Source organism: Gavialis gangeticus, unplaced genomic scaffold (assembly GCF_001723915.1).
Source record: "Gavialis gangeticus isolate Ggan-Ray unplaced genomic scaffold, GavGan_comp1, whole genome shotgun sequence".
NCBI classification, from domain to species: domain Eukaryota; kingdom Metazoa; phylum Chordata; order Crocodylia; family Gavialidae; genus Gavialis; species Gavialis gangeticus.
Genome location: NW_017729022.1, coordinates 121,100,622 through 121,119,035, shown reverse-complemented (window position 1 = coordinate 121,119,035; position 18,414 = coordinate 121,100,622). Strand labels below are relative to the sequence as shown.

General features: G+C 41.5%; 1 long non-coding RNA gene across 1 annotated transcript in view; it reads left to right on the top strand.

Annotated features, from left to right (window-relative positions):
* LOC109296626 overlaps nucleotides 1-16,875 on the top strand; it is a 53,743-nt gene extending 36,868 nt beyond the window's left edge. The window contains exons 2-3 of the long non-coding RNA XR_002097005.1: nucleotides 11,814-11,910; nucleotides 16,075-16,875. This is a non-coding gene — a long non-coding RNA (uncharacterized LOC109296626). The remainder of the gene's footprint in view (nucleotides 1-11,813; nucleotides 11,911-16,074) is intronic.
* The last annotated feature ends 1,539 nt before the right edge of the window (nucleotides 16,876-18,414 follow it).

Below are 18,414 nucleotides of genomic sequence, written 5' to 3'. Positions count from 1 at the left end.
TAGGCTGATATCACTCCCTCATGTAGAAAACCTCAGGGTTGGTAGGAGGTACACTTCAGAGTTTTCTGAGAAAAGGTTTGTACCCTCATTAGAGAAGTGAGTATCAGGCCCACAAGTCTTGTGGGTGCCAAGAAACCACATGTCCTTCAACACCACAACACTCCCCCTGTCTCCTGTGCATCTGTGAGACAGAGGATCTTGCGAAGGAGTCCATTAAGGGGTCATAGGGTGTTCTCTAACACAGGAAGCTTCTCATAGGGATTCACATATCAGGAGAATAAAACTCAGCAGGACTGGGGAAGGACTCAAGATCAAGCAGGGAGAACAGAATTGTTGAGGTACCTAAGCACCTCCTTCTCCCTTGGCTTTTGCTTGGGGAAGGGAGAAACACATGCAGATCTCAGAACAGAGAGCAAGGCATGGTCAGCATTTGCTAGAAAGCACAGCTAATCTGTGGGAAGCCAGCATTGCAGGTGGGTGTTGCTGAGTGTTTTCAGGGAATCCTGTCCTTATTTCTTAGCATTCTCTGTATTGCTCAGGGCTAATGGCAGCGACCACATTTCTGAGGAATCACAGACTGAACTCTACACTGGTACACGCAATGGTTTCAGCGCAGTTTAGCTTTGCGAGGGGAAATCAATTCTGTCTGGTTGTCACCCTGAGGACACTGAATCGTTAAACAGAATATAGGCGAAGACATGGGTCCAGTTAAGCTGGTTTTTCCTGTTCTCTGAAAAGCCATTAGTGTGGGGGCTGAGAGTACTGGCAGGCTAGCACCTTCTAAACACTGTCTTCTAGTTCTGGCTAATGGTTATCTTGGCAACCAGATACACCAACTGAAGCCAAGTTTAATGTCAGACCATGTCTAAACTTTCCTTAGACATCTAGCAAGAGATTTTTTTCCTCTGTGGCCAAAAAGACCATTGTTTGCTACTGTTTGCACTTCGAAAAACTTTTTTTCAAAAGAGCTGTACCCTGGTTTGGCCTAGTCCATACCTCCAGTTTAGGTGGAAATTTGACTGTAGACATGGCTCCCGCATTTGCTTTAAGGATGGATGGCCAGAGTTTAACACTTCACTTCCCAAGCAGCCTCATGGAAAAAAATCAAAATACTCATGGAGTATAAAGTACTATTCAACATAAGTAATGGTATTAGCACCTGGCCTTTGATATTTAACTGTGACACTTCTGCACTGCACTGGCAATTAACTGAAATACCACAGTTGAGTAAAGAATCACTTAGGTTTTGATCATGACACTTTTATTTATAGAGTGTTTTCCATTTTCTCAATAATGTGGAAACATCTTGATTTCTATTCCTGAATGCTACTTGTTTTATGGGTTGTTGTTTTTTTTAATATAAGATTTTGAGGAAAAAGAATACAGATATTTCCTGGTAGAAAGATCACCCCTGATAAATCAACTTTTGTGAAAAGTTACTCCACATTGGTCTTTAAAAACTAAGAGTTTGGGACAATTTTCACCTGTATCTCAAAACTTTTGAAAAATACTGACTCTGTCATGGTGACTGCTTTGTGTTATGGTGACTGCCTTGTGCGTGCATCCTTTATGTGCAATTGGTATCAGTTATGTATGCATGACCCCTTCCCTAACTTGTTTTAGTTATTAACATCCAGGCAAAATGCTACTAATACACTGGTTTCACAAATGTAAATGGTTGTGCAGCAGAAACAGATCCAAAGAGTCAAGTGGCCCAGGAAGCAAAGTTTCTGGAGCTTATAGCTAAGGTGACCATATGGGAGAATGGGAAATCCGGGACATTCCCATCGCCCCCTCACGAGTCAGCAGCACCACTGCAGGCAGAGGCAGGGGCAGGGTGTTGTGGGGTGCTGGGAACCCTGAGAACATTTCCCAGTGGCCAGTGCTGTGGTGTCTCTGGGAGGCACCTGTGGGTAACTCTAAGACACAGATAGTGCTCTGTGTTGTGCTGGCAGCAGGCTCCACCCTGCATGGCTGGTAAGCAGTGCTTCCAAAGAGACTTCATACCAGATGTGCACACCTCCCATCCTGCAGCTCTATCATGGGATGTGGTTTGACCCCAAGTAGGAGGGCTTAGCCCTACACACCAGTTATTTGCATACCCTTGTCTGAAATGAGTGTTTTAGGGACAGTTTATTTGGCCTTGGTATCCCAAACACCTACTGTAGAATGCACACAGGGTGCCTCAGAAATGTCTTCAGGAGGTGTCTAGCTGTGCAGTTATCACTGCACACATCTCTTATTGCACTCAGACAGACTCAAGTTTTCTCTGAGCCGTGGAGCTGTTGTCAGTGTTTTTAAAAAGAGGCTTCCTTCCAAAGTTTCTTGTTTAGCCTGTGATTAACAGAGAAGGGTTGAGGGAACAAGGCTTGTACTTATTGAAATACAGAAGTTCCCCCTCCTAACCAGAACAAAGGAGAAAACAGCACCACCTGTCAGACTAATTTCCATTAATTTTCTTTGCTTGGAAAGTGTAGACTTTTGCTCCTGAAATTGATACAGACTATACATTGATGGCATAGGAGAGCAATTGGCAGGTGTGCTGCATGTCTGGGCAGCTTGGGTTTTGTATGTGCTACATACCTGTCCTTTGGTCTACTTCAGAAGTAAAATATTTGGTCTACAGAACTATTTTAATGACCCAGTAAAGGTTTTCAGGCAGGATCTAGACTCCTCCAGTAAGAGGAAAAGCCATCCAACCTTCTCTACAATGGTGGTGGAGCTATGTTATAGAATCCTAAAAAAGAATCATAGTGTTGAAAGAGAGTGCCCCCCATGCCGCACATACTCATCCCCAGCCCTACACACTGGGGGACTGGGGCCTGGGGGCGAGAAGTAGAGGGTCATGAGTGAGGGGCACTGGGTCAGGACTGGCCATCAATGTTTACAAATGGGTCCTGGTACAAAAAAGCCACTGTTGGAGTGACTTCTGCAGAAGTTATACTCAAGCATTTGGTGGTAGATTTGAGGTTTTCGAGTGCCGAGATACTTTTTTCCTTTTGGAAAATTTTCGCCTTACACTTCTAATATTTTGCATCTCGCAGATCATAAGAACTCTAAGGAATAAATTTGCATTTCCTTAAAATTAGTGTTTTCCCCTCACAGTTGCAAGATCAGTTAGTACAGCAGGTGTTTGTAGAGACACTAAGAAAACAACTTGTTTAGAAAAAGTCCTCCTAGATGGCAAAACAAGTCTGATTTCATATTGATCAGGTATTTGTCACAGTACCTGTGCTCAAACAAATTAAGCTGCCGTAACTACGCCACAGTAGTGTTTTTTCACCAGCTGCCTAAGAGAGATTTAAAACTATTTCAGAATGACTCAGAAATGAAGGAATAGATTTGCTTAAAGAAACCACTGAGTTGAAAATGCAATTGCCACTTATGATAGAAACAAGGAAAGCAGAAATGCAATTACAAAAACAATGTTTTTACTAGCAATAGGGTAATGATTCAAAGATTAACTAGGAGAAAGTGCAGCCCGAAGTACAGTGATGAAGCACTTGATGATAATTTTCTAGGCTAACTCCAATTCAAACCATCCTTTGGAAACACAGCTCAGCTACCAATTAGGAAAACCACCTTGTGATTATTTCTATTCTGCAGGTACACACCACACACATTAGCAGTACTACTGGAAATCATGGTGAACAAGGGTGAATAAAACTACCTAGAACATTGGAAACTTTAACTTCAAATTTTGACTTGGAAAAAGAGATTCTACTGTGCAGTTTAGTATGAATGAGAGAAGCAGGTAACAAACTTTGGCTTTGCACGTGCAGTATTTTTCAGACGTTCTGGACTCCCCTCTAGTTCAGACTGAGGCGTGGTTTCTATAGGAAACTAACTGAATCCATTACCCTGCCCTCCCTCTGCTGTAAGGGCCAAACACAGTCTGACCAGCATGTGGTTTCCTATGGGCTCTTTCATGCCAATGACATTTTTTTACTTCGTTTTTGGAAGTAACTTGGAAATTTCCAAATTGCAGAGACCACAGGGGTCCAGTGCAATGCAGGTTCCAAATCTGTTCCATTGGTACAGCTCATTTGGATGGGGCCCAAGCAGGCTCCAGGGGCAGACTGGTTTGGGGGCAGACACAGTGGTGTGGTTGCACACCCCTTTTGGACTGGGTGCACCGCAGGAGCCTCTGGGGACATTTTTAAGTCTCCAAAGCAGGTGAAAATCCCTCCTCCCTTCTCTTTGGTGCTCAGAGGCATGTCTCCTCCTCAGCCCCTCCCCCTCCCCCTGCCTCTTGCTCCTTCTTTCCATGCTGTCCCAGGAGCAGGGAAAGCTCTGGAGCCATTTCTTCCCCAGAGGGGTAGTATGGGGGCTGGGGTCAACTTCGGATGGGGACAGTGGCAACAGAGCAGTGGGAGAGTAGTTTCCCCTCCATGCCCAATCCCACATCCCCACTGCCACTATCTGGGCTCCATCCCCAGGTGAGCCCAGCCCCTGTGCAGCCCAGCTGCGATGGGCAAAAGTGGCTTGGATGCTGCCCACTCCCCCTCCCCCTCAGCTGGGAAAGCAGTAGCAGCAGTGGGGGAGGGGGAGGGTGCGAAAGCAGAGGCTGCTATAGCTGAGTACATCACTGGTAAAGTATGAAGGTTGATTGAGGTGCTCTGGGTAATGTTGTGTGCTAAGTTAGGACATGCCTTGCTGGGGCTGCTTACCTGAAAGCATTGATTCCTGTGGAAGGACATGGTGTGAGGGGACCTGCATGGCTCTAAGGGAGCTATAGAAGCTCTAAGACAAATGCTCTTTTCTCTTCCAGTCTGCAAGCATCTATGCCCTGTCTCTTGTGCCATGAGTTCAGCAAGCCAGTCTGCCAACTGATTTCTCTCTCCAGCAGCAGGACTGTGTTGCTGAGGAGAGGGTGGCTGCCAGGAGTTCAGATTTAAACGCAAAAATCCCTCTCTGGAACTCTGGGTTGATTTCTGGGGTTTGGTTTAACCAAAATTAGTCTAAACTTGGCAAAAGTTGGTATTAGCAGCTGTCTTCCTCTGAGTAGCCTCTTAGTCACAAGCCCCAAACCTAGTGGAGACAGACAAGCCAGCACACTCTCACTGGTGTGTTCTTGGCACCTTCTGCCCTGGCAGCAGTTTAACTGGAGCCCAAACTGTTCTTCCCAAGAGTACAGCCCAGCTCCACCTCGAGGTACAGAGTCTAATCAGGCTCAGCTGCACTGAATTAGCTACAACCTGCCAATGCATTGTACAGTTTTTGCTGGAATTGGACATGAAAAATTGCTTTGGCCGCTGCCTGGCTGGATGAGACCACCATGGGATAGGATACCTGTTACCTCCAACAGGTGCCCAATGACCTGCTTGCACCATTATAGATATTTTCAGCCTTTCATCAGCAACTTCTCCTAGTGTTCCCTTCACTTTGGTTTTCCAATGAAAGTCAAACTTCACTCCCAGTCAGGATTGCTAATCCAATTTTTTTTCCCCTGACAATCTGCAACCTTTTTACTGATAATGAAACTTTTTTACTGACGTGTTTTACATAATGTAAATGCAGTCCTTTTGCTGGCCTCTTGATGGCAGTAACAATGGCCAGATTCAAATTCAGGGGTTTTTTAACACCAGCTTTCTAAATCTAGCTTGAGCCCCACACCTAGAAGCCAGAAAAAAATTTAACTAAATGTTTTAATGTGAACAGTCTTCCCCACTGGCAAGCAATGTTAAACTAAAACAGGTTTTATTACAGGGGAAAAGGAAACAAACACATGACCATAGAGAATACCCTTAACCATTAAACATTAAGTGAAATCCAAACCATTAATAGTCTTAGTTATACTTGACTGTAGATACAGTTTTATACTGTGATGCCCCCACCCCAAGGGTCTTCTTCTTATCCCCACACCCTGATATCCCCAAGCACCCTTCTGACTGTGTTGTCCATAAATTTATGGACAGTTGGAAACCATGCCCCCAGCTGACCCAGGAGAGAATTCACTCTTGCCCTGTGACAACACAAACACATGCCCTTCCCTCTAAGAACATCACCTGTGCAGGAGGGCCCCAAGGGTCAGGTACCCCAGGCAGTTGTCAGTGCAAGATCAGGGCCTAAAGTTACAGTAAAATAAATCACATGCCATAATGTACCTTGCATTATCACATGGTACATCTCCATAGTAATACTTAGAAAGATCTGGATAGGCAGACTGAAACTCACTGGGCTATAAAACTGCAAGGTGCTCCAGCTATTGTTGCTCATTTCACATTTGCTTCTCATGGGGAACTTGTAGAATGATCCAGTCCATGATTTCACTTGCTCATTTTGTTAAAGCAATGTATTACACATTTAAAACAAAAGTGTTTTGGCCTTGCATCAGTATCAGAAATACCATTGGCCCAACAGTTGTTAGCTACTTTCAGTCACAAACTACTGTGGCTGATCAAGGAACGAAGTTTGCAAGGAAAATATATTTTTGATTTCAGTTGTCCAAACCGTTTCTGATAAAAAGGGTGACAGAGAAATACATTGCTAATGTCTTTAGAATATATATTTATGGGGGTGCTTTTGTGATGGTGCTTGTCATATTCGCTCAGTGTTTGCTTAATTGATCCTATGCTCTCAAGCATGGCTTTTATTCTTGAAAGTGAACATAGCAAGAATCACTGTCACTGTAGGGTGCAAGTAACATTGTAGGGTTTTTTCCTAAAAAGAAATGAATATCCATTGATTGTCTCTGGTGTTCCATTTATTTTCTTTGCATGTTCTTGCATTATCAGGTCTCTCCTCTTGTTGTTGAGGAATTAATCCTGCTATGATTGTGTTTCATGAGTAAAAACATTGCAGAGGCTTATGGTATATTTATATAGGCTTTGCTATGATTCTGTTCCTATACAAACTAATTTAACCAATAGAGTTTTAGCTAGCATAACAATATTGCTTTTTGTTCTTGTCAAGAAGTTTTCCTTGCTGGCTTAAAACAAGTGCATGGCTAATGTTGAGCTATGGTCCTGCAATGTGATAAATTGGGCTATTGCTAGCAGCTGCACAAATCCCCACAGACCTCTGGGAAGGCAAATGACTACAGTTGCAGACATCAAGTTGCTGGATTGGGGCCCGAGTCTTGCTTGGCAAGTCCTGCAGTCGATGGACTATGTACATGGCAGCTGGTATTGCTGATAGGCAGCTAAGAATTTTTACGACCTAATGAGGGGATGGAAAAGAGTGTTGGTGTTCAGCGACGTTGAATATATTTTTCAAGCTCATGTCATATGATTCATCTTTGAGGGAAAATGCACACAGCAGTGGTTTTTTATGCAGTTTATCGTCTACAGCAACTTTATGTTGATACATTTAAAATGCATATTTAGCTCTCTGAAAGAACATTAAAGGAGATATTTGATTTAATGTTTATATCACATTCAGTATTGAGTATTCCTTCTATCTGTCAATTTTCAGATAATTTTAACTAAAGCAATATTGTGTTAATTCACTAACATGTCTCTTCCAAGGGCAGATGAATAATCAACTGTCCAGTGGCACATGCTATGTCCTATTCCATATATATTAGCATTCTGCTGCTTCTCTGTATTTTCCCATAATTTATTCCCTGTGGTTAACTCGGTGGTCTCCGCCTTGGTGTAGATTTCCTCTTGTAATCTATGTCTATTTGTTAAAATTTTGTTTAGGCAGAGAAATACGGAGCAAATACAGAAAGTCTTTTAAATTTAAAACAGGCAAAGCTTGTCTGATAAAAACTCTTTCAGTAGAATTTCATCTAAAGATAAATGTAGGTAATGTGTGAATCTGACATACATGATGTACCTGACATTTAGAAAAAGGATTTATCACATGCCATAAATGACTTCTCAAAATAACCAAAACTTTTTTAAAATATATTGTAATGTAAATACATTTTGTAAAACCACAAGGTGTTTCTCAGTTTTGTTTTCAGCTAGCTTTGATGAAAACATTGGCATCCTATACCTGAGAGTCAACAGTTACAAACTGAATTCAGCAAAACATTTCAACAGACAAGGAACATTAAGGTGTGCCATAAACAAAGAGGAAATATTTAATATTAGGAATGATCTTTGTCACCCAGACACAAACCAAGAAATTATTTGATGTATGCTGCTTATTAGCTTATATTGTTAACCAGCACCTACTTTCAATTTTATTAGTGTGTTTGGCTACAAAAAAACCCAGCCATCATAGCCTGAGTTCAAGACATGAATTTTTTCAAGTATTCATTTCAAGACTTAATGCATCAAAACATGTCCAGATATTTAACACATTACTAATATATAATTTTTAGGTTAATTTTATATAGAAGAAATTTCTAAAACTTTGTGAAACTCCTCGTACAATTTTCCAGATGTGTTTCATTTTCAGGACAGCTGTTATATTTTACGGCCGCAGTGGAATTAAGCCATCACTGAGGTTACTGTACAGGACAGTCAGAACAATTGCTTCAATGCACTTGAAGGAGGGACTGTATCTCAAGAGTATCTCTAGAAACTGTTTATACTCAAAATATTTGTGCTCTGAACATGTAAAAGATCAAAGTTATTTAGATCACACATTAGGCTCCTTTTTCCCTTAAAAGTTTTCCTTTAATCTTAATGCCCCAAAACAATTTATACAGCAGCAAAATAATGCCTATTTGCAAGCTTTAGGTAGCTAGGCTACTGTGCTATCAAGAAATTTGTTCCCTTGAAATGTTCTATTTCACTGTGTTTGAAAATATCCAGTATTCTGGATTCTTCACATGTGGTGAACGTGTGTTTTAAAGTGAAGTGCTCTTTTATGCATACCCTGCTTTCAAGGTAGTGTCATGTTTCACTGTTTCCACATGACTCAAATTAAAATGATTTCCTAAATCTTGCGAGTGGGCTAATATTCTTTTCAAGTGAGTGGCAAATATTAGTACAACAGACTATATGTAATCATGCATCATAGAAATGGATGAGTCAAAATTTGAGTTTAGATTAACTCTATACATTTCAGGAGTGATTTAAAACTCTATTTTATCATAATTACCTCAAGGGAAGTTTGATTAGGTAGAAACATGCAACGCAGTCTTAGAGAAATAAAAAGATTAAATTAAGACAATAGCTTTAAAACATTCAGTTCATTGCATTCAGTATTCAAATAGGCTTGCGTGATTATCTTACACTCTTCTTTGATTATTTCTTAAATTACTTTAGAAACTGAAATGCTGGTTCATTGCTGTTCTAAATTAAATGACTTTATAAAAAGTAGCACAGAAATCAGATGGCATCAGTTTTATTTGACTAGTAAAATTTTGGTAATTTGTTTCTGTGTGTTCTCTGGTCAGTATCAAGGACTGATAGAAGAAGATTAAATTTCAAATTAAATATGCTTTGCTTTGTCACAGGAAGTGGAGAGAATATTGGAGAACTGTATTTTCATCTATAACATTTTTAAACAAAAAACTGATAACTATTACACTGGGATTTCAGGGGTAAGTGGGGAATGATAAGACAGAACTAAGGATTTGGTAGTAAATTTTATATGAAAAAGGGTGTTATTTTTCAACAGTAATGGTTAGGTTTATAATAGACTTCTTTCTACGTTAAATGCTGAGGAACAGTGTCCCACTTCGAATGAAAGGAAATTATTGTGAGTGCTATAAAATATGTCTGGGTTGTTTTTGCGTGTCCATTTTTAGAAACCGTTTGAACTTTTCAGAAACACTTCAAATTTGATTCTGAATGCAACACAATTGTCAGGAAAGGGGAGCTTTACAGAATGGTTTCAGAATGTGTCATTTCTCCTTGATTCAATCTGAGACAAAGTGTATCTGTGTGGGAGATGCTAGTGCTTTGAAAGGCTGAGAAGACTTGTTACTATTTCAGATATTGCCTAGCCTGGAATTAAGCTTTTACAGTAGTTGTCTCTATTGCAGCACTAGATAGACTCATCGTTTTCCAGACGCAATCCTTTCTGAGTTCTGGAAAATGGTTGTTTGGCTTTGTCTCAGTCTGGGTGCACGAGCTAAGCTAGCAAAATGAAAAATTAAGCCGTATCAGTTTCTGTGGGTTAACAACAATTTAATTTGGTTTCTACATTTAAATTCTGTTAAAAATCTACGGTAAAAGTTTGTATTTGACTCGAATTACTTTCATTTTATTTTTAAATACCGTGAATCTGTGGTATTAGTTTGCTGTTTGGTTTCGATATTAATATCCAATATGCACTATGTTGGTGTCATTTATTTTCAGTGGTAAATAACCGCTTAACTGATTTCATTCACATGGCATTTACCAGATGAGGTCTCAGTAGTCTTGGTATTACAGCTTGGTATTACAGTTCGAAAAATAGGTGGTGAAAAGTATGTTTAAGCATCCAAATAAAGATCTTCTAAGGTAACAATAGTTGTGACAACTGGCAAAATGGGGATATGCAGGAAATTTGAAATAATATGCTAAAGAAGACCACTGATATTTGCTAGACTTTGAAGAGTGGTCTGAATTTAGCCTCAGACACACCAAGATTTTAATACTTTGCTTGCCCTTTTGAAAAGCTCAGTATAGTGGTTACTTTTGGATTAAATTTACACTTCTTTTCTCATTGTGCTGTGGCTTTTCTCTAAACTGTAGTTGATACTGTACCATAGCTCAAAGGTTGCAAACAGTTTGGGAACAAGATGTCTGTCTGCCCTACAGCATGACAGAATTGGCCACAATTGCAGATGTTACTGATAACAAAAGCCAACAACATAAAATGTATAGAAAAACAACACGTTAAAGACTATAAGACCACTAAAGTTCTTTTTTGTGTGTTTTTAACTCATTCTGTAACGATGAAAATAAAAACACATGAAAAGAAAATGTCTTTCTTTATCAGGTGCTTTGTGATTAAAACATTTCTAAATGAAATGGTTAGGCTGCCTGTCTGAAAGCAAATGCTACTGACATTCACATGTTACAAATATAATTTAAAAGCTCTGCTTCATCTGCTAGAAAGCTATGATAAAGCTAGCATCTGTATCTAAAATGAAGTTCAATGTCCTGCTCTTTGTATTTTTCTTTGATTTTTTTTTAATTGCTAAAAGGAGTTTTGTTTAAGCAGCAACCTTTGAATCTGACTAGCTGTGATTACATTTGTTTTATTGCTTGCAAAGTGTAGTTGTGCCAGTGAATAATTTCTGTGAACTTGTGTGTCTCTTTAATCAAACCACTTTAAAAAAGTAGTGAACGAATTTTCATGTTAAATGTATATATTTTGCTTCATAAGAAAGAAGGAATAGGACGGGATCTAATATGATTCAGTGTTCATACCCATGGCAGTTTTCCTTATGAGACATATTAAGCTTTGTGAATCAGTGTTCACAGCTCCTGTAACTTATTTTCTGAAAGCAAGAAAATCTTTTTATCTGCTAGAATGCCGTGTTCCTTGTCTTAATAAATCAGGTTTAGAACAGAAATTAGGATGAGGTTTTTGTTTTTGTTCTACTTATTTAATCTTTGTTTTTATAAATAAATACAAATAACTCAAACTGAAACTTGATGGCTTTGGTGATAATACAAGAGCAGCCCCGGGGAAATTTTGTATATTAACATGTTCTTTCACAACCCACACTTGAGTTTCGGTAGGAAAAATGTTTAACCTTTGCAGTAGCAGTAGCAAATACCTTTTGAAGTCCAAACATGCTAAAATATTGGGTTCACAATTAAAACATTATTTTGAATTGCAGTTTGGTTCTATTTTAGGATTTGTATGCAGATGAACAAATACTATTATTACTTGAATAGATTGGTTGAAATTCTAAGTGGCCCTTCCTTTCATGCTAAGATATTTCTATTTTTCTGCTACTTCTTTTAATATAGGATTACAGAATGTTATGGTGGATACCTAGCTTGATGACTGTCTTTGTAAGAACCTGGGCACAGGAGTAGGAGAGTAGCCAACATTTATCACTTGGGAGTAAGTTTAATTTGCTTTATATGCACAGTCCTGTTTATATGCACAATCTTGCCCCCTGTTTTGTTTAGATTTTGATCGATTTGTTTTATTTTTCTTGTAATTCCTTATGTGTGACTATTGGAAAACTGTCCTGCGGGAACTGAAGTCAAGCAATCAGCTAAAACTTTTGAACCTGGGAAAGCCAAAAAAGCAGAGCTTTCTGTGAAGAGGTCAGCATTATCCTACATGATTATATTTATTGCTTATATATTATGATAGCGGGGCCCTGCGTTATTCCCAAAATGAACAGATATTATTAGCATATTCCTCTGCTTATCTTTGGTGATTAGGTACAACTGTGGCTTCTGCTGCTGTAAAGAGGATAAACATCCTGGTGTCTCTGGCAGGGGCAGTTTCAGATTTTATTATCCTGTGTTTGCATTTTATAACTGACCATTCTGCAAAAAACTTGCTTCATGGAACAACCAAAGAACTGTAGCCTCCTACTCAAATACTAACAGAGTTCTTATTCTCAAGTAATTTTGTACTGGAATTATCCACTTCTTTATTAAATTCTATCAGTGGCATTGGATGGAAAGCAAAGAATTATAAAAATGGGGGGGAGAGGGGGGAGGGAGAGAGAAAAGAAAGAGAGATTAGTGCTTTTGTGCACAACAAATTTGTACTTTTACCAGCTATCTTACAACATACTGGTTTTTAGCATTTGCTCACTTCCTGTATGAGGTTAGTTTGTTTATCATAAAAAACTATTTTTAAACCTATTTCTGCCAATAAGTAATTTGAATGTTTGTCAGTCCCCTAATGATGTTTCACTTTGATTCATGGGAAGGCACTGCAGATATTTCTACACAAAGCGTGGTCTCGGTCATAATCCCAGGAGGAAAGCAGTAACACGGCTGTCTGCTCCTATCCGATTAGTTTCTGCTTGTGTCAGGGTCAGCCGTGCCAGGGTTTCCAGAGAAATGTGATTTTCAGATAGGATCTCCCCTACCCTTGGGCCGGAGTGCCTCAGCCACAGTGTTCTGGGCAACACAGAGGCCAAGAGAGTCCTGTTGCAGAAATTACTGCCCAGTGTCCTCTCAAGGGCTCGAGCTGCTGCTCCGCAGGGGAAAGAGCCACAGGACTCAGTGCTGATTCCAGCAGCATGATAGTCACCTCCCTGTATGGACTTGAGTATCTATGGAAGTCAGTAGCTGTATTCCAGCCCCCTACCACTTTGCTCCATGCTGTCTCCAGATCCCTTTTCACCCTTTTCCATATAGACCACCATATGTATTGCTCCTACGTGTAAGGATGGGAAGACATACAGGTAGATCTAGGCCCCAAGATAGCTGAAACAGGCTGTGAGTGAGCGCTCTTCCCGGCCCTGGCAACAGCACTATGGTCTGACCACATGTGGAACTTCTGGATATGACTACTGCTTGCTTCAGCACAGATTCACTTTCAGCAGAACCTGCCCAGAAATCATATTTACACAAAAGGGAAGAAGAAGTACAGAGAAAAATCTAGCTGGGAGGGTCAACAGAGATAGAGAGCAAGAGAGAAGGGGAGCAGCAGGAAAATGGAAATATTTTATCCTTGACCTTGATGCTCCAGAGAACAATCCCAGGTAAATAACTTGAGGTGCTCCAGATACCTCTGGCTAGTACAATACTGTCATTGAGGCTGAGCATGTTTGTCTGAAGGGTCTGGTAACTATTTAGGGCTTCCCATGTCAGTCAGCTAGCCAGTTAACTAGCTGGGGCAGAGCTTGTTAGCCAGAGACTCAAGGCAAGTACAGCAGCCGAGGCAATTTGCTCAGACTGGGCTGCCTCACTGGGGCCTCTGACACTTACCAGCCCTGCTAAGGAGAGGTTTGTCCTGCCCAGTGGGAGGGCAGTCAGGATTGTGGAGTAGACATGAAGTGTAGCCAGACCCAAGAAGGGCCCATTCTCCTGCTCCTTCTCCTGAGCTACACAGCAGTAGCTGCTTGGAGGTCCTGGCACTCCCTCCTCTGTAGGCTTTCATTTGGTGCCTTCACGAGTGTGTAATGGGGTGCTGATGGGTTGGAGGGCTTTGAGGGGGGCCTCAGAAATTCAAGGCTGGTGTGTAGCCGGCACAGAGCTCTGTATGCCCCTTGGCATTTCTGCCTCTGGCAGTGGTCTGTTGGGAAGTATGGCTTGCAGAACGGGGCAACCCCCTCCCCCACCCCTGGCTGTTTGGGGTGGCCCAGGTATGCCCTCTTGATGTCACTCAGCTGTTTCCCAGTGCTGTGAGCCTGGGCCAGGAGACTCTGAAAGGCAACAAGGCTTTGCCTGCTACATACCATGCCAGAGGGGAGGGCGATTCCAGGGCAAGCCAGTCTGTGTTGCTCTAACTTCTCTGCCCCCTTGCATAATACTTTATCAATGCCAGGATGTCCTTCTAGTTAGTCACGGGGTGAGGAGAATATGCTAACCTCCCGCTGAAGCCATGGGAGGAAGGAAAAGGTGGCAAAAGAAGTCCAGATGAGTCCTGAAGCAGCACAAAGTCCTTTTAGGAAGGGAAGTACCCCTGCAGCAAAGACCACCCCACATGATGCATCATTGAGCCAGCTTTCCCTCAGGCAGGGCAGGGGCCTTAACAGGGCAACCAAGAGCTTCAGTATTTCTACAGCCTTTTACTAGGCTCAGAGGAGGGAGATGATGTGTTTGTTGGTGGTGACAAGGGGCCAATCTGCATGGGCAGAATTACCGCCTCTAAGTATGTACCTACGCAACTTGTTCTGCTCCTTCCAGCTGGCCTCCTTTCTATCATGGTAGGGGTATCATTGTGGGCCAGCCACCTTCAATTCTGAGCTGCCTAGTTTAGCCTGTAGACCAGATCATACAAGATGTTTTTACACATGTTCTGGGGGTGGAGCTTTAATTAGAGTGGCTCCAAGAGCTACTCTAATTAAAACACCCTCAGCATCTTTGGATATCAACATCCCTGGGCTTTAAAACGGCAGTAAGGGTGCTTAACTAAAGTTCGTTCAATGAGCTTTAGTTAAAGCACCCATGCCACCATTTTGAAGTGCAGGGATGCTGATACACGAGATGCAGAGGCTGGCTGGAGTACGCTAATTAATTAGCATGCTACAGCAGACTTGATACATCAGGGATCAGGTGCTGTCCCCATACCCCAATCCCCCTGCAGTAATGGGAAGCAAGCAGGGATGGGGACCACTGGGCAAGGCAGCGGGAAGGAGAGAGGGAGGCATTTTGTATCCTAACAGTGTCCTGACCTGTGAGGTGCAGGATGGGGATGGGCTATCTTGGCTGGCTACCTCCCCACAATCTTTATCTAGGCTGTAGTGGAAAACACCAAAGGCAAGATGGCGTAAAGTGAGTGGTCATGTGACTCTACTACCTCCATTTCCACTTGCACTGAAAACACCCGATGAAAGAAGAGGGTCAGGCTTACACGGAGGACAATTATCCATTCATTTGCCTTGCCTGTGCATCTGAGGAGATTGCCTAAAATGACCTCTCTTTCAATAAGCACCCCAAACTACATCTTGATATGCAGTGCAGCAAGTAAACACTGCTTTTTGGCTAACTTGTGCTCCTTTGGGAGATCCTTTTGTCTCTCAGAAATGATACTGACCCACCCTGAAATATTGTTCGGAGGAACAGTCAGTGCATAGATATCTTCACCGAGCAGCCAAGATAATCCTTTATTCATTCCCTTCCACTAGGTCCTCTCTGTGCATGTGGTAGGGTAATTCCAGTAGGGAATTCTGAATCCTGGTGGCTTCACACTGCTTGCCCAAATATGCAAGCTTGAGCCTCAAAAATAACAATTTTTGGTTTTACATAATTGTCAATCTGGTATGTGGAGTCTCCTTTGGGCAGGCTTTCCTCTTCTCCCCCAGGATTTGTTCAGTATAACAACTTGGGTGGGATTCAATAAGCTGTACTCATTAAAACAACTGCATTGATATTAGGCTTGTAAAAGTAAGCTGCTTCTTTTTGTTGAGTTAAATACATGGCTAAGATCTTTAAAAAACAGGCTCCTGAACATTTGTTTAGCCTCCAAAATCTTATTTCTTCTGTGCTAATTTGTTTAGCCTCCAAAATCTGGTTTCCTTTGTGCTAAGGTGTGTTGCTGTCCTAGTAAGGTGGAGGTGGTGGTCAGCATTTCTTATCTGTGCTTTTGTTTCAGAATTACTGCAAGGTGAAACAGGAAGCTGCCTGGTATGGCTGATCAAAAATAACATCAGGACCTTAACTCTGTCTTGAGCTCTTGGTGGAATGGCAGTTACAGTCAGGATCATGCATCCATTCAGACTGCAAAAGGTGCAGCCCAGATGCTCGAACTGCCTCTGCGGTGGATGTTTGCAACACTGGGACACGTGCAATATTTTGGATACCAGTTGTCTTGAGTGCTCTAGTCAGAAGTGTACTAATCTCTGATATATCATTTAAATGCATCCTGTACAGAGTTCTTGAGCGCCATTGTAGAGAGGTGACCTAAGTTATTGAAATACTTGCTGGAAATCCCTAGAGATTATTTAATAGACATATAGTAACATCACCATGATGTGAATGGAGGTATGTAGTTACCATTAATAATAATGATCATTGTATCCTGTAAGCTAATGGAAACTTTTTGAATCATCTCTGAGGAATTAGCACCCTATCTCATAATGTTCTATATTATAAAGCTACCCCCAATGTTATTTCAACCTATTATCAAACTCAAATGAAGTCCACTATAAATATCTTCTGTACAACATATTTCTGGGTATGACATGCAAATTGTGTGCGTCCTCTGGGTAGTCATGAAGGGGGAGTACTATGTGCAGTATATCTCAGATGCAAGGCCCAACAGAAATTTTCTTGTGAACAAAACGTGGAGCAAACAAAAATACCTGTGATGTCCTCACATGCAAACTATCATTCTTTCAAAAGAGAGCACTTTCTTGCTTTGGTAATGAGAATAACAAAATAGGTGTTAATGAAGGCTTGAGACAGAGTATTTTGTCCGAGAATGGTATCAAATATCTGTCATTGGAAATGCTCTGAAAATATCTGTGCACTCTGAATTGCAGATGCACTTTTTCTTGGGCCAGTGCATGCTGCCAAACTATGCAGAGCACCAGTTGGAATTTTTGAACAATGTAACGTTCACTGTAGGTGTCTAATTTACAGTCTCACGTGGATGTCATGCCTAGATCACAGGCTTCTGGGAGCACTTTCTCCTCTAGATCCATAAAGTCAGAGTTCAGGAAGCAGTAAGTACAGTAGACAGTACATAAGTGACAGCAAGAGCAATTAGTGACACCCATGAGAAAAGCTTTGTTATAAATGTTGTTTAAAATAAAGTAACACGGAACAGTATCTTGCACATTGTGCAAAGCACATTTCATTACCCAGAGAAGCAAGTAACTCCTCCAGCAGCATCTTCTGCTCATTTTTTCACAGCTTTCTGAGTCAACAGCCACTTTGAGCATTTAGTCTAGTGTATCTACCTGGGGTCCTTCTGTGTGCTCCTCACCAGTCTGAGTCCTGTGGTGAGGTTCTCTGAGTTGGTAATTGCAGGAGCTATGCCTATACTCTTATCAGAGGTTATGGGCTTTCCATATAGAGCTCCTGTTAATGTTGAGGTGTCTCAAAAAACCCATGTGCACGGTTAACTCAAAAGACACTATCACCCAACAGCTGTTCTTTTGCAAGACCTTTAAGAAAGGCCATGTATAACCAGGTCTCAAAAGATGAAAAGTTACCCTGCACAATTTCCCTTTGAGCCTGTCTTCATAGATTAAACTAATCATTTTGTTTTCACAGGAGGAGCTCTGCCCTACCCTATTTTTTCATGCTGCAGTCTTGCAACTCATTGTGCTAACAAGTGCAGCCTCAGACCCAAAGTCTCCCTTTGGCTAAGGCTGCTTTGCACACAAAACTGTCATGTCTGCCACTCTGTCTCACACACATTCACATGCTCTCTGCAGTATGTGGGCGAAGATTTCCTCACTCTTTAGCATCACCAGCAGACAGCCTAGTTTAGAGTAGCCTTGTAACCAGCCAGACTGACATTAAGGCACCGGCCCAACTCAAGAGCTGTCCTAGGATCACCCTCTTCTGAGTTGCACTGTTTTCCTCAGCTTAGGGTAAGAACCTGTGTCATGGCATCTACAAGCAGCAGAGTGCCTACCTCATTTCCTCAAGTACCCATTATTTGTTAATCATTCTGTAGATACTTAGTTGGACTCCCTGTTTTCAGATCTTTTGCTTTAATAGCACATAAGGAATATTCACACAGCAGGTAGTTTAATTTCCTGTTCTCTAAAAGCCGAGCTCATTACATTTTAATTGTTACTCACATTTAAGGCTGTCTATACACATGCTTGAAGGTGGTGGGGGAGGGGGCATAGATTCATAGATAGATTCATAGATTAAGGGTCGGAAGGGACCTAGTAGATCTTCTAGCCCGACCCCCCGCCAGGGCGGGAGAACAACAAAAAACCCCAAAAAGAGAAATGGGACTCAAACGAGTCCAGCC